The 17,095-nt window shown below is 36.5% G+C and overlaps 1 long non-coding RNA gene across 1 annotated transcript; it reads right to left on the reverse strand.

Annotated features, from left to right (window-relative positions):
* Positions 1–15,818: 15,818 nt before the first annotated feature.
* LOC111469950 lies at positions 15,819–16,253 on the reverse strand. Its single transcript, XR_002714955.1, has 3 exons — positions 16,193–16,253; positions 16,023–16,103; positions 15,819–15,848 (listed from the first exon to the last, which is right to left on the reverse strand). It is a non-coding gene; the product is annotated as an uncharacterized LOC111469950 (long non-coding RNA).
* Positions 16,254–17,095: the final 842 nt, after the last annotated feature.

Raw genomic sequence — 17,095 nt, forward strand, 5'->3', positions numbered from 1 at the left:
AGGTGGCTACTTACCTCATAGTCGACGTTCGGAACCTACAAGTCTTATACAACAAGGAAATCAAAACTAAACTGAGGAATTAAACGGTGACAATTATGCAACAAGGAAATTAAACCTAAACATAATACTTGCAAATGATGATTTAAGGTTTGTTTTAACTGAGGAATGTCCCTTAAACCCCGACTCAAATGCAAACCAAACAATTTCGGATGCATATGACAAAAAGGATAAGGGCAAAGATAAGATTCCTACTGACCGCAAATACAAGGTTCAAAATGCAGATAATGGAAAATGTATCCATTGCAATGAAAACGGGCACAGGAAAAGGGACTGCCCAACATACCTTGTAGAGAAGAAAGCTGAAAAGGCACAACAAAGTAAATATGATTTACTAGTTGTAGAAATATGTTTAGTACAACATGATCACTCAACTTGAATACTGGATTCAGGGGCTACTAATCATATTTGTTCTTTTTTTCAAGAAACTAGTTCCTAGAGAATGCTTGCGGACGGTGAGATAACACTCAGGGTTGGAACAGGAGAAGTTGTCTCACAAGATCAGTAGGAAATTTAAAGTTGTTTTATAGAGACAGATTCATTATATTAGATAATGTACTTTTTGTTCCTAGAATAAAAAGAAATCGAATATCTATCTCTTATTTATTAGAACAATTGTATAAAGTATCTTTTGAAATCAATGAAGTGTTCATTTGCAAAAGAGGTATTCATATTTGTTCTGCAAAACTAGAAAACAACTTATATATGTTAAAACCGAGCGAAACAAAAGCTATTTTAAATACCGTGATGTTTAAAACAGCGAAACTCAAAATAAACAAAAAAATATTTTTCCTAATACCTATCTTTGGCACTTAAGACTAGGCCACATTAATCTCAAAAGGATTAGGAGATTGGTTAAAGGGGACTTCCAAATCAGTTAGAAGACAACTCTTTACCTCCATGTGAGTCTTGTCTTGAGGATAAAATGACTAAACGACCTTTTTTCAAAAAAGTTTGTAGAGCCAAAGAAATATTAGAACTCATGCATATAGATCTCTGTGGTTCAATGAATAGGGTATGAATATTTCATCAATTTTATTGATGATTATTCAAGGTATGACTATATTTATCTAATGCATCACAAGTCCGAAGCTCTTGAAAAGTTCAAAGAGTATTTGACTGAGGTTGAGAATCTATTAGGAAAAACTATTAAAACACTTCGATTAGATCGAGGTGGAGAGTATATGGACTTAAGATTCCAAGACTATATGATAGAACATGGAATAACGTCTCAACTCTCACCCCCTGGTATGCCTCAACAGAACGGTGTATCAGAAAGAAGAAATAGAACTCTGTTAGACATGGTTCGGTCTATGATGAGTTTTGCTCAATTACCTGATTCGTTTTGGGGATATGCAGTGGAGACTGCTGCATACATTTTGAACATGGTTCCTTCTAAGAGTGTTTCAGAAACACCTTATGAATTATGGAGAGGGAGTAAAGGTAGTTTACGTTACTTTAGGAAAGTACAATTCTTTAAAGCTCGACTTGTAGTAAAGGGTTATACCCAAAGAGAGAGGGTGGACTACGAAGAAACCTTCTCTCATGTTGCTATGCTTAAATCGATTAGAATACTCTTGTCCATTGCCACATTTTATGATTATGAAATTTGGCAAATGGATTTCAAGACTGCCTTCCTAAACGAAAATCTTGAGAAGAGTATCTACATGGCTCAACTAGAGGGGTTCATTGAACTTGATCACGAGAAAAAGGTTTGCAAGCTTAAAATATCTATTTATGGGTTGAAGCAAGCATCTCGATCTTGGAACATAAGGTTTGATACTGCGATCAAATCTTATGGCTTTAAACAAAATGTTGACGAACCTTGTGTTTACAAGAAGATAGTCAACTCTACTGTACTTTTTCTAGTGTTGTATGTTGACGATATCCTACTTATTGGGAATGATGTGAGATTTCTGACTGTGCATTGGCTAGTGACACAATTCCAAATGAAAGATTTGGGAGGGGCTCAGTTTGTTCTTGGAATCCAAATTGTTTAGAATCGCAAGAACAAAACACTAGCATTGTCTTAGGCACCTTACATCGACAAAATGTTGGTTCGATATAAGATACAGGACTCCAAGAAAAAATTATTACCTTTCAGGCATGGAGATCATTTTTCGAAGGAACAAAGTCCTAAGACACCTCAAAAATTTGAGGATATGAGACATATTCCCTATGCATCAACTGTCGATAGTCTGATGTATGCAATGTTGTGTACCCAACCAGACATATGCTTTGTTGCGGGAATTGTCAGCAGATATCGGTCCAATCCGGGACATGCTCATAGGACTGCCGTTAAAAATATCCTCAAGTATCTTAGGAGAATGAGGAACTATATGCTAATGTACAGCGCTAAGGATCTGACTCTTACAGGGTACACTAGCTCAGATTTTCAGATTGATGTAGATTCGAGGAAATCTACATCAGGATCTGTCTTCACTCTGAACGGAGGAGCAATAATATAGAGAAGCATAATGCATGGTTGCATTGCAAATTCCACCATGGAGGCTGAGTATGTTGCTGCTTGTGAAGCAGCGAAAGAATCAGTATGGCTTAAGAACTTCTTAACTGATTTGGAAGTCGTTCAAAATATGCATTTTCCTATCACGAAATTAAGATAACAGTGGAGCAGTTGCAAATTCTAAAGAACCAAGAAGTCATAAGCGAGGAAAACCTATTGAGCGCAAATATCATCTCATAAGGGAGTGTGCAACGAGGAGATGTGATCGTCACACATATAGCTTCAGAGCACAACATTGTTGATCCATTTATAAAGTCCCTCACGGCTAAAGTGTTTGAAGGGCACCTAGTGAGTCTAGGACTACAAGTCATGTAATCTAGGGCGAGTGGGAGAAAATTCATGGGTATGTGATGCCCTAGTTCATTGTATTTATGTCTTTCACTCTACTCAACATTATAAAACCCCACTAGAGTTTTAGTCCAAGTGGGAGTTTGTTGGATTTTATGTCCAACAAAAACATATTCTATTTTCAATAAAGTTATTATTGATGTTTATTCAGTAGAGATTGTTATTGAATAAAGTGAATTTTACGATCATTAATCTAAATTCTATAAACTAAGATTACTTTGGCTATAGTATGATTACTTGAACTATATGTAGAGACATAAGAGTGGATCAAGTTCAAGTATGTAGTCAAAATGATCTATAGTACAGGAATAAGGCTAAGTACCTAATCTTGGAGACACTATGGATGCGGCCCACTTTTGTATATGATATAAACAAGTGATCACTAAATTGCACATGTGGAGACATGTGAGTGGGGGCATCCTATGCAATGAGTATTGCATTAGATCAGACCATGAAGAAAATCACCATCACTTTATAATGTCGTTTACTGTTGAGACTTATTTCTTTCACTCGATGACCTAGCTAACTATGAACTTCTGTTTATTCAGAATTATCCTTAGATTTGCATGGGTGAGAGTGGCCCGAGTTCGCCGACTCAATAAGCCTCCCATTTCAAGGGTAAGACTGGGTGAATAGCTGGGGACATAGGGTGCAAGATAGAATTCACTCCTATCCACTTTTAGGGATAGTAAAGAGGTTGTTCCCTTAAGTACTAACTCCAGGTCTTGAAAAAGGGGCCCTGCCCTCTCATTGGACGGTTTGGGGATTCGGTTTGATGATTGGACCACAAACCAATTGTTCATTAGAGGATCAGTGGGACTTAAGGAACAAGAACTTTAGAGGTAAAATGGTAAATTGGTCAAGCTCTAGTTATGACCAACCTGTGAAGGATCAACTTTCTAATCATGGTTATATCAAATGAACAGAAATCTATATATAGTGAGGGGAGTGCAACTACTAGGCAATATTGGAGTGTCCTAGTAGTTAACGAATGTTGGTTAACAAGGTTAATAAGATGATTGATGTGTCTGAGATGATTGAGATGTCTGAGATGTCTTAGTTGTCTGTGATGTCTGAGATGTCTGAGATGTCTGAGACGTCGTAGAAGTCTGAGATGTCTAAGATTTCTGAGATTTTAGAGATGTCTGTGATGTCTGAGATATCTAAGATGTTCGAGTTGTCTGAGATGTCTGAAATGTCTAAGATGTCTGTGATATCTAAGATATCTGAGATGTCTGAGATGTTCGAGATCACCGAGTTGTCTCAGAGGTTTGAGATGTTTGAGTTGTCTGTGATATCTAAGATGTTTGTGATGTTTCTCATATCTGAGATATCTTTGATGTCTTTGATGTCTGAGATCTTCGAGATGTCCGAGATGTCTGTCATGCCTGAGAAGTCAGAGATGATTGATTCTATGAGACGTTTGAGATATTTGAGATATCTGATATGTTTGTGGTTTTTGAGATGTCGGTGATGTCTGAGATGTCTAAGATGTCTTAGTTGTCTGAGATGTCTGAGATGTCTGAGATATTTGAGATGCATGAGATGTCCGAGATGTCTGAGATGTCTAAGATCTTCGAGTGATGTCTGAGATGTCTGAGATGTTTGAGATTTCTAAGATGTCTGTGATGTCTCAGATGTCTGTGATGTCTGAGATATCTAAGATGTCCAAGTTGTCTGAGATGTTTGTGGTATCTAAGATATCTGAGATATCTGAGATGCTTGAGATGTTTGAGATTTCTGAGATCTCCGAGTTGTCTCAGAGGTTTGAGATTTCTGAATTGTCTGTGATGTTTCTCATGTTTGAGATATCTTTGATGTCTTTGATGTCTGATATCTTCGAGATGTTCGAGATATCTGAGATGTTTGACATATCTTAGATGTCTGAGATGATTGATATTTCTGTCATGCCTGTCTGTCATGCCTGAGAAGTCAGAGATGATTGATATGTCTGTGATATATGAGATGTTTGAGATATCTGAGATATCTGAGATGTCTGATATGTCTGTGATTTCTGAGATGTCTGTAATGTCTGAGATGCTTGAACTGTCTGAGATTTCTTAGATCTCCGAGATGTCCGAGATGTCTGTGATCTCTGTGATCTTCGAGTGATGTCTTAGATGTCTGAGATGTCTGAGATGTATGAGATGTCTAAGATGTCTGAGATGTCTGAGATGTCTGAGGCATCTGAGATGTCTGAGATCTTCGAGTGATGTCTGAGATGTCTAAGATTTCTGAAATGTCTGTGATGTTTGAGATATCTGAAATGTCTGAGTTGTCTCAGATGTCTCAAATGTCTCAGATGTCTGTAATATCTGAGATATCTGAGATGTCCGAGATCTCCGAGTTGTTTCAGAGGTTTGAGATTTCTAAGGTGTTTGTGATGTCTGAGATGTTTGTGATGTTTCTCATCTCTAAGATATCTTCGATGTCTTTGATGTCTGAGATTTTCGAGATGTTCGAGATGTCTGAGATGTTTGACATATTTGAGATGTCTTAGATGACTGATATGTCTGTCATGCCTAAGAAGTCAGAGGTGATTGAGATGTTTGAGATATCTGAGATATTAGAGATGTCTGATATTTCTGTGATTTTTGAGATGTCTAAGATATTTGAGATACTAATTGATGGAGTTAATATACCACATGCGGAAGCAATTTGGATCTTAGGCACTCTAAGTACATCAATTATAGTAAATTATCTAGCATGTTCAAAAGCATAAAAACTCAATGAGTTTCAATACCTTTTGTCGCTCAAGTTTCTTTTTCCTCATAAACCGGTTTTGAACCACTACTAGTGTTTTCTCCACTATTCTCCGGTCTTAGAACGAGATTGTGGAATCCGGTGAGTGACTAAACTTGGGAGGGATTTAGCATATATGAAGAGAGAGTTTGTGAGAGGTTTTTCTCAAGGTTTTTTTCAAAAGTCAACCTTACATGTACCATGATCACTCTATTTATAGAGTCATGTTTGCATGTTCATGCAAATTCTAGATCACCAAATTTTGACACTCAAAATTCCTCTCAAATTTGTGAGGTTTATTTGGCAAGCATGCAAGTTTGGTTAAACCAAATTTTGACACCTCAAAATTCCACTAACATGGATTTTTCCATTAAATAAAGTCAACATTTTGACTTTCTTCATTTTGATACAACAATCCATTTGAATTATTAATTTCAAATTAAAGTAATATTAAATGATTAATTAAACTATTTAATTAATATAATATTAATTCACATGCCAATGCCAATAAATTCCAACACATATTTGATTAAGATATTTAAATCTTATTTAAATATCTCTGGTTCTCTCTTTTTGTTTAATTCGTAAATAAAACAAAAAATGCGGTTAAATATATTGTATATATGTAGCGCATTCTCTCTAATTTGAATTCAAACACTTCGAACTCACTCGTCACACTGTTCTATGGTTTAGTCCGATATGAGCTATTAGAGGAACCTAATAGACCTACAGATCATGGGCTCCAACGATCCAAGATTAACCGGTTAAACTCATTAACCTTGTTAACCAACATTCGTTAACTATTAAGACATTCCACTATAGTCTAGTAGTTGCACTCCCCTCACTATAGATATATTTCTGTCCATTTGATATAATCATGATTAGTAAGTCGATACTTAACAGGTTGTTCGTAAGTAGAGCTGGGTCAATTTACTGTTTTACCCCTGAAGTTACTTCTTGTTCCTTATGTCTCACTGATCCTCTAATGAACAATTGGTTTGTGGTCCAACCAAACCGAATCCCTCTCAGGCCAATGAGAGGGTGGGGCTCCTTGTTCAAGACCTGGAGTCAGTACTTAAGGGAACTACCTCTCTTCTATCCCTAAAAGTGGGTAGGAGCGAATTTCATCTTGCACCCCACATCCCCAGCCATTTACCCAGTCTTACCCCTGAAATGGGAGACCTATTGAGTCGGCGAACTTGAGCCACTCTCACCCATGCAAATCTAAGGATAATTCTGAATAAACAGGAGTTCATGGTTAGCTCAGGATTAAGATCGAGTTACCTAGGTCATCGAATGAAAAGAAAATCAGTCTCAGTAGTAAGCGACATTATAAAGTGAGAGTGATTTTCTTCATGGTTCGATCTTATGCAATACTCGTTGCATAGGTCGTCCCCACTCACATGTCTCCGCATGTACAATTTAGCGATCACATTGTTTATGTCATATACAAAAGTTGGCCGCATCCATAGTGTCCCCAGGATAAGGTACTCAATCTTATCCCTGTACTATAGAGATCATTTTGACTATATACTTGAACTTGATCCACTTTATGTCTCTACATATAGTTCAAGTAATCATACTATAGTTAGAGTGTTCTTGGTTTATTGGATTTAGATTAATATCGTAAAGTTCACTTTATTCAATTAACAATCTTTACTGAATAAACAACAATAATAACTTTATTGAAAATAGAATATGTTTTTGCTTACAAACTATGAGTTTTAGGACATAAAACCCAACAAACTTCCACTTGGACTAAAACTCTAGTGGGGGTTTTATAACGTTGAGTAGAGAGAAAGACATAAATACAATAAACTAGGGCATCACACACTCATGCCTTTTCTCCCACTTGCCCTAGATTACATAACTCGTAGTCCTAGACTCACTAGGTTCCCTTCAAACATTTTAGCCGTGAGGGGCTTTGTAAATGGATCAGTAATGTTGTGCTCTGAAGCTATCTATGTGATGATCACATCTTCTTGTTGCACAATCTCACTTATGAGATAATATTTGCGCTCAATATGTTTTCCTCTCTTATGGCTTTTTTTTTTTTTTCTTTTGAATTTGCAACTGCTCCACTGTTATCAAAATAAAGAATGACGGGAAGATGCATATTTGGAACAACTTCCAAATCAGTTAAGAACTTCCTAAGCCATACAGATTCTTTCGCTGCTTCACAAGCAGCAACATACTCAGCCTCCATGGTGGAATCAGCAATGCAACCTTGCTTTATGCTTCTCCATATTATTGCTCCTCCATTCAGAGTGAAGACAGATTCTGATGTCGATTTCCACGAATTTATATCGGTCTGAAAATATGAGTCAGTGTACCCTGTAAGGATTAGATCCTTAGCACCGTACATTAGCATATAGTCCCTCGTTCTCCTAAGATACTTAAGGATATTCTTAACGGCAGTCTAATGAGCACGTCCCCGATTGGCTGATATATGCTGACAATTCCCACAACATAGCATATGTCGGGTCGGGTACATAGCATTGCATACATCAGACTACCGACTGCTGATGCATAGGGAATGTGTCTCATATCCTCAACTTCTTGAGGTGTCTTAGGACTTTGTTCCTTCGAAAAATGAACTCCATGCCTGAAAGGTAATAATCCTTTCTTGGAGTCCTGCATCTTATATCGAATCAACATTTTGTCGATGTATGATGCCTGAGACAATGTTAGTATTTTGTTCTTGCGATTCCGAACAATTTGGATTCCAAGAACAAACTGAGCCTCTTTCAAATCTTTCATTTGGAATTGTGTCGCTAGCCAATGCTTAATGTCAGTCAGAAATCCCACATTATTTCCAATGAGTAAGATATCGTCAACGTACAACACCAGGAAAGCTACTGTAGAGTTGACTATCCTTTTATAAACACAAGGTTCGTCAACATTCTGTTTAAAGCCATAAGATTTGATCGCAGTATCAAACTTTATATTCCAGGATCGAGATGCTTGCTTCAACCCATAAATGGATCTTTTAAGCTTGCAAACCATTTGCTCGTGATCATGTTCAGTGAACCCCTCTAGTTGAGTCATATAGATACTCTCTTCAAGATTGTCTTTCAGAAAGGTTGTCTTAACATCCATTTGCCAAATTTCATAATCATAAAATGTGGCAATGGACAAGAGTATTCTAATCTATTTAAGCATAGCAACAGGAGAGAAGATTTCTTCATATTCCACCCCCTCTCTTTGGGTATAACTCTTAGATGTCGGTGATGTCTGAGATATCTGAGATGTTCGAGTTGTCTCAGATGTCTAAGATGTCTGAGATGTCTGTGATATTTGAGATGTCTGAGATGTCCGAGATGTCTGAGATGTTCTAGATCTTCGAGTTGTCTCAGAGATTTGAGATTTTTGAGTTGTATGTGATATCTGAGATGTTTTTGATGTTTCTAATGTCTGAGATATCTTTGATGTCTGAGATCTTCGAGATGTTCGAGATGTCTGAGATGTTTGACATATCTGAGATGTCTAAGATGATTGGTATGTCTGTCATACCTGATATGTCTGTCATGCTTGAGAAGTCAGAGATGATTGATATGTCTGTGATGTATGAGATGTTTGAGATATCTGAGATATATGAGATGTCTGATATGTCTGTGATTTCTGAGATGTCTGTGATTTCTAAAATGTCTGTGATGTCCGAGATTTCTTAGATCTCCAAGATGACTGAGATGTCTTAGTTTTCTTTGATGTTTGAGATGTCTAAGATGTCTATGATGTCTGAGATGTCTGAGATGTCATAGATGTGTGAGATGTGTGTGATTTCTGAGATGTCTTAGATGTCTGAGATATCTAAGATGTATGAGATGTCTGAGATGTCTGAGATGTCCGAGATCTTCGAGTGATGTCCGAGATTTTTGAGATTTCTGAGATTTATGAGATTTCTAAGATATCTGTGATGTCTCAGATATCTGAGATGTCCGAGATCTCCGAGTTGTCTTAGAGGTTTGAGATGTCTGAGTTGTCTGTGATGTCTGAGATGTTTGTGATGTTTCTCATGTCTGAGATATCTTGGATGTCTTTGATGTTTGAGATCTTCGAGATGTCCGAGATGTCTGAGATGTTTGACATATTTGAGATGTCTGTCTTGCCTTAGAAGTCAGAGATGATTGATATGTCTATGATGTATGAGATGTTTGAGATATCTGAGATATCAGAGATGTTTGATATGTCTGTGATTTCTGAGGTGTCTGTGATGTCTAAGATGTTTGAGATTTCTGAGATTTCTTACATCTCCGAGATATCTGAGATGTCTGAGATGTCTGAGATTTCTAAGATGTCTGTGATGTCTGAGATTTCATAGATGTCTGAGATGTCTGAGATCTTCGAGTTGTCTTAGAGGTTTGAGATTTTTGAGTTGTCTGTGATTTCTGAGTTGTCTGTGATGTCTGAGATGTTTGTGTTGTTTCTCATGTCTGTGATATCTTTGATATCTTTGATGTCTAAGATCTAAGAGATGTCTGAGATGTTTGAGATGATTGATCTGTCTGTCGTGTCTGATATGTCTGTTATTCCTTAGAAGTCAGAGATGATTGATATGTCTGTCATGTATGAGATGTTTGAGATGTCTGATATGTCTTCGAGATGTCTGAGTCTTAGTTGTCTGAGATGTCATAGATGTGTGATAGATGTGTGATAGATGTCTGAGACCTTCGAGTGATGCCTGTTGTGAGGTCTGAGATATCTTAGATGTTGTGTGATAGATGTCTGAGACCTTCGAGTGATGCCTGAGATGTCTTAGATGTCTAATAGATGTCTGAGATGTTTCTCATGTCTGATATATCTTTGATGTCTGAGATCTTCAATATGTCTGAGATCTTCGAGTTGTCTGTGATGTTTCTCATGTCTATGATTTCTTAGATCTCCTAGATGTTTGAGATGTCAAGTCTGAGATGGTGATGTTCGAGATGTCCGTGATATCTCAGATTTCTTAGATCTCGAGATGTCTGAGAATTGAACTTGAGACCTCTCGCATCCAAAACAAGGATCATACCACTAGACCAAACATAATATCGAGTTTACTAGCAGTCGAGTAAAGTTAAGATCCAATCATACCTCGATAAGGTTTAATATCCACACATTTACCATTTTCATCTTTGTCAAGCTTAATGGATGTGCTCATTGAAGTTTTTCCAATCTTAACTTCATTGAACTTGAACCTTAAATCCTTAGTGTATTTCTTTTGGTTTATGAAGATACCATCTTTGAGTTGTTTTATTTGAAGTCCACGAAACTAAGCTCTCTGATCATACTTATCTCAAACTCATTATGCATACATTTAGAAAATTCTTCACATAAAAAAGGAGGATTAGTAGAACCAAATATGTATCATGTACATATATTTGAACTAATAGCCTATCATTTTCTTTAATTTTAATAAAAGAAAAATAGTGACGAGTTTACCCATTTTAAAATCATTCTCAATAAGAAAATTAATAAGTCTGTCGTACCAAGCTCTTGAACTTGTTTTAAAAAACATAAATAGCCTTTTTCATCTTATATACATGATGTGGAAAATTAAAATTTTCAAATTCGGGAGATTGTTCTACACAAACTTTCTCCATAATATAACCATTTAAGAATGCACTTTTCATTGATGCAATATAAAATTTTTGTAAGAAGCAAAAACGAGTAACATTCTAATAGCTTCTAATCTAGTCACAAGTACAAAAGTTTATTCATCGTCTATATCTTACTCCTGACAATAAACTTGAGCTACAAGTCCACCTTTATTTCTAATGATATTTCCATTTTCATCAATTTTATTGTGGGGTAAATTGGGTACCAAATTATTTTTTGTTTTCTCGTCCTAGAGCAAACATAGAATATTAGGAGCATGTTAAATTTTTAAGTCACTTTTAGAAAGTATCGTGGGGTAAATTGGGTACCAAATTATTGTTTTCTCATCCTATGGGAAATAAGGTTGTTAATAGAACATTAAGAGCATTTTGCTATTATTTATAAGAATGTTAAAATTTTAAGTCACTTTTGGAAAGTATTTGTGGGGTAAATGGAGTACCAAATTATTGTTTTCTCAAACTCTGACTCATGAGCAAACTCAGGTGGTCAATAGAGCATTAGGAACATTGCTTAGGGCTATTATTTATAAGAATATTAAGTTTGGGATGGAAGTTTCTCATTGGTAGAGATGGCATATAATAGATCAATTCATAGTATCACCCATTGTTCTCCTTTTGAAGTTGCTTATGGATTTAATCCAGTTACGCCTCTTTTTTTACTTTCTCCTAATATTTTTGTGAGTGAAGCAACCACAAGTAAGGTAGATTTGATCAAAACATTGTACAAAATAGATCAATTCATAGTACCACTCATTGTTCTCCTGAAGTTGTTTATGGATTTAATCTAGTTACGCCTCTTTATTTGCTTCCTATTCCTCCTAATATTCTTGTGAGTGAAGCAGCCACAAGTATGGCAAATTTGATCAAAACATTCCACAAAGAGGTGAAGGAGAGAATTGAGAAACAAAATTTCAAAGTTGCTTCAAGAATTAACAATGAAAGAAATCATTTTTCAACCTGGTAACTAGGTTTGGATATATTTTTGCAAGTAGCGATTCTCATCTCGAAAGAAGACAAAGTTACATGCAAGAAGGGATGACCCTGATCAAGTCCTTGAATAAATTAATAACAATGCATGTAAAATGATCTTCCCAGAGAATTTTCAGCACATTCTACTTTCAATTTTACTAACTTAGATGATTTTTCTGATTCGAGAACGAATCCTTTTGAAGAGGGGGAAGATGATAACGATCACAGTGTTCCAAATATTCCAACTGTACCTATTACACGATCCAAGACCAAGAAGATTCAACAAGCATTCCTTCTTCAATTGGGCATGCTCCAAGACTTGTTAGCCTTCTTGGTCTTCTATGAAATGACTCCTTGATAGTGAAAAAAATTGAATGAGATAATTTTCCCTCGACAAATTTTTGTGTAGGCTCGTATTGGGTTTTTCAAGTTTACATGCTTCTCTAATGATGTGTTTTTTTTTTTTTTTTTTTATAGAGAATGTATTTAATAGGTTGAAACTGACCATATTTTGCAAAAAGTTTAGATCTAAAAAGTAAACAATATTTTATTGCCTAGTACATCAATTTCTTTAGTGTGAATTTTATATAAAATTGGAGAAAATACAAATAATTTAAGTAACACTGTTTTATTTATAGATAACGTGGAAGGAAGAAACAAAAATTATAAATTTAAAATTAGGAAAAAAAAATCTAGAAGGTAGACCTAATAAGACAATTTAAAGAAAACAAAAGAAAAATGTTAAATAATATTTACAATACATTTTTAACTAGTGCATTTAGTCCCGTGGTATTATTCCTATTTTAAAGAGGTCTTGTCATTGATTCTTCAAATGCCCCTCACTTTGTCATTTTAGAAACCATCCAAATGAAAGCAAATGAAAGATGAGAGGGCAACAAGAAAGATCAGAGTGAATATCAAAAGCCAAGAAAGTACAACCATTTAAATGAAAGCAAATGAAAGATTCGAGGGCAACAAGAAAATGAAAGATGAGAGTGAATATCAGAAGGAAAATGAAAGGTCAAATTAGATATCAAATGGCAAGAAGTACATAATTTTGTCACTTCAAATAACTCCATCAAATTCTTAAAATAGTAATAATAGAAAATGAAGTAAGACTTTACCCATGCAAAGTTTTTAATGCTCGCATGAAGTCTCGCATGTGAACCATTGTAAGAGTTAGAGAATTGAACGTGAAATTGATGTCATGGATTCATATAGGTTGACTGAGATACAAAAGACAAAATCAAACTTTTATTAAGGATAAATTGGTGACATCAGCTTAAGCTAATCAAGTAAGTTGTCTTACTAATAGGATACGCTAAAAATTATAGGAGTATGATATGGTGTTGTATTGTATGTTATATGTACATTATTTATGTTTTGTCGCATGACGACATGTTACGTTTGAGATGCCTAGGATGTCTCTAATGTCTGAGATGTCTAAGATGTATAATATGTTTGAAATGTCTGAGATGTCTCTGATGTCTTAGATGCCTATGATGTCTGAAATGTCTGAGATGTCTCTAATGTCTTAGATGCCTTTGATGTCTGAGATGTCTGTGTCACGACCCGATTTTCGAGGCTTCGAAAGACCGAATTGTGACTAAAAAACGAAATCGAAGACAAATTAAAAGAAAAAGAAAATAGAAGGTAAAAATCCGGCTAAATTTGAAGCAAGAAAAGGAAATCAAGGACACCAAAATTAAATATAAAATCAAAGTCAAAATGTTACCGATAGTAATTACAAATATAAAATGAAATACAAAAAACTCTAAATATGAAAACGAACAAAGAACTTTAAAAGACTGACAAGGGACTGACGCTCCGGAACGACACCCCTCTGTGACAGAGTAGCTCTCGAACACCTCCCCGTATTGACTGATACCTGAAAAAAAAAAGGGGGAGAAAGAGGTGAGTATAAAAATATACTCAGTAAGCAACCTACTTGTAGGCTCTTTTCGCATCCTTATCTTGCTTGGGTTTCTAAAGAGCGTGATCTAAGCTGCAACTCTCTTTTCTGTATCTTAGGAGGCTTGCCCATCTTAAGCAGTGAAATGATTAGTGTCCTGTGGTGAGGCGCGACCTCATAAGTAAATCTGAGGGGATCGTATGGCTGGATCTGAATACGTGACTCTCTTTGAACATCATCCGTGGAGGTTAGCTAATGACCCTCACACGGGACCATACATCCACTAAATTCGGGGTGCGACCCCCTGTGTGCCGGTCAGCTACTGAGTCATCGTATGTGGCTCCATGTCTCCCGCTCAGGGACAGGTTTCTATGGCCCAGGAGTCCTGTTCAGAAGACCCCTTAGCTATCACCACTAGGTCTAGGCACCTGTCACACTACCCTACTAGATCTGCCATGCTCAACGATCTTCGTATCGGAGCTCTGTCTCGACGGTACGGTATCGGAGGAGAGAGGGAAGTGGAGGTTCTGATGACACTATCTACACTGCTCAACTCTAGTGGGCTACCTACAGTTACCGTGGTGACCTATTATTATTTCTAGGGAACTTGGTGGCTTAGACTTGGATTTATGTATCTATAGGATTCTCGTGTCTAGTCTCACAAACCTATCGGGTTTGGAACTCTGGGCTCTAGATCCGCCGGTAATCATTTTGCGGGTCTAATTGCACGGTATTCTAGAGGTCCCCCAATCTAGGGTCTCATCTAGCCTACTTAGTCACAAGCACCCTAATCTAAGCTCATAATTTCTTCCTATTCATCAAGAAAGATAACACAAGCAATCATCATGCATAAGAGTTAACACGCAGCAGTTCATGCAATATTAACAAACATGCTCAACAGGAAGATAACGTCCATCTTTACCCAGAGCGCAGATTTCACAAGTTTCCCATCCTCCTCATGCATACATACTTTATCAGAATCTCAAAGATTTAATAAACATTTCATATCTAGCTTTCCTTAATCATTTCATTTTCGCAATTTCCATACTAATATACTAGGTCCAGCTAGCTAAGTTAATAGGTGGTAGCATGCATGCTCGTTCCTAGCGGTTCCTACAAGTATTGCTCGTGGGAATCCAAATGGCTACTTACATGGTTGACGCGTGCCTTTCCAAGCTCGAATTATTTACCGGAAAAGGTTCCAAAAATTCTGAAATTTCTTTGATAGGTCCTAAATCAAGTTAGACTTAGATCAGTATCAAAACTGGGATGAAAAATAGTCAAACGGAAGTCAAATCGGGATAAAAATAGATCTCAAGCGCTGGTTCACGCGCCCCACGCGCCGGAGGGGTTTCCCACGCGCACCGACACGCGTGCTGAGGGGATGGAGTCGCGCGTTGGTGTTTCGCCACGTGGCGAGGGCTGACTGGTCCACTGAGAGGTAGGGCGTATGTTCGAATCTGGACGCACGCGGGTTGCTACGAATTTTCCCACGCTGACGCGTGGCAGATACGGGTTCAGGTCGCACGCGGGTTCATGGATCGGGTATCGGGCGCCGGTCTTCAACCCTACCTGACGCAGTATTTTTCGTAAATTCCCTGCCATTCCGCGTATGACATGTGTCCAATCGTCCCCGCGACGCGCGGCCTCTCCTTTCCTGACACGCGTCCCTCCGCCGTTCGTCTTCCTTCTTTCATCTCTACCGATTATTTTCTATTTTGTTTGCATTTTCATATTTCGTTCTACCCAACTCGGATTAACATAATTCCTTCACGAGAAATATAGATCTCATATAGGTATTTTTCTTGTAATTTATTTCTAACTACAGATAAAATAAACTTAGTTCAAAGTTAGCAAGATTATCAATACTTACATCCTTCAGTGAAAGCAGGAACTCCTATTTTCGATCTGAATCGATCAAGACTTCCTTCACTGATTATGAGCGTAATCTTCTCTTGATTAACAAACTCAAATTTCAGAATCTAACTCTCAATATTTCTCATAGATCTGAAAACAATCCGAAACAAAGGTTCAAGAACTTACCTACGGATTTTCTTCTTTCCTCGATGGTTTGAATGATTCAAGGTTTCAGAAAGCTTCCTATTCGTTCTATGAAGGATTTGTGACGAATCTTGCCGGATTCCCCTTGGGGGTTGACTTTGACCATTTTTTATAATTTTTCACCATTTTTTCTTTTTATATTTTTTCTTGAGTTACTGAAATATTTCTAAACATTTTTCTCTTCCACCTCATCTCAAAATTAAGTCTATAAGATTCTCAATAAAATTTCATAAGTTCAACTTAAAGGGGAAAACATAGGTTTTAAGTTTCTCGTTGGGTTCGAGTGTTAAGGTTGAGATGTCTGGGAGGTTTGAGATGTCTGAGATGTCTAAGAAGTCTCAGATGTTTGTATAAGAAGCTAGGCTTCCGTCTTTTTCTTGTATTGTTTTTTCTTTCTACTGTATTTCATATCTACGTACCTCGAATTATTCAAGAGTATTTTTCTTGCTGGTATTATCGGAGATCTTTTCTTCTTTTCAATTAGTTTTTTTTTTTTTTTTACTAATAATGGAATTTTCATTTTCATTCAAATTTAAAAGAAATGATTTAATTGGTATGATCCATGGATTACTCCAAACCAAAGTTCTAGATTAGATATAGAACAACTTAGTATTTCATTCTTCCTTCTCATCAATCAATAAAATTATTTTTTTTATTGTTATTTGGGTTGATTTCTTAATTTATTGTGAGATTTCCTTATCAAAATTTTCAATTAGTTAAAAATTATTACCCTAAGTTTAGTATTTTGATTAGAGATTCCTCTTTCTCATTCTTAATCAAATTCTCTTATTCTTAATCAAATTCTCGAGTGGGCTTGACTTAGTTGATACATGATTTATGTTGTCTTTCATTTTTTCGTTTGTTTCAACAAATATATCAATCACT

Source organism: Cucurbita maxima, unplaced genomic scaffold (genome assembly GCF_002738345.1).
Source record: "Cucurbita maxima cultivar Rimu unplaced genomic scaffold, Cmax_1.0 Cma_Scf00042, whole genome shotgun sequence".
NCBI classification, from domain to species: domain Eukaryota; kingdom Viridiplantae; phylum Streptophyta; class Magnoliopsida; order Cucurbitales; family Cucurbitaceae; genus Cucurbita; species Cucurbita maxima.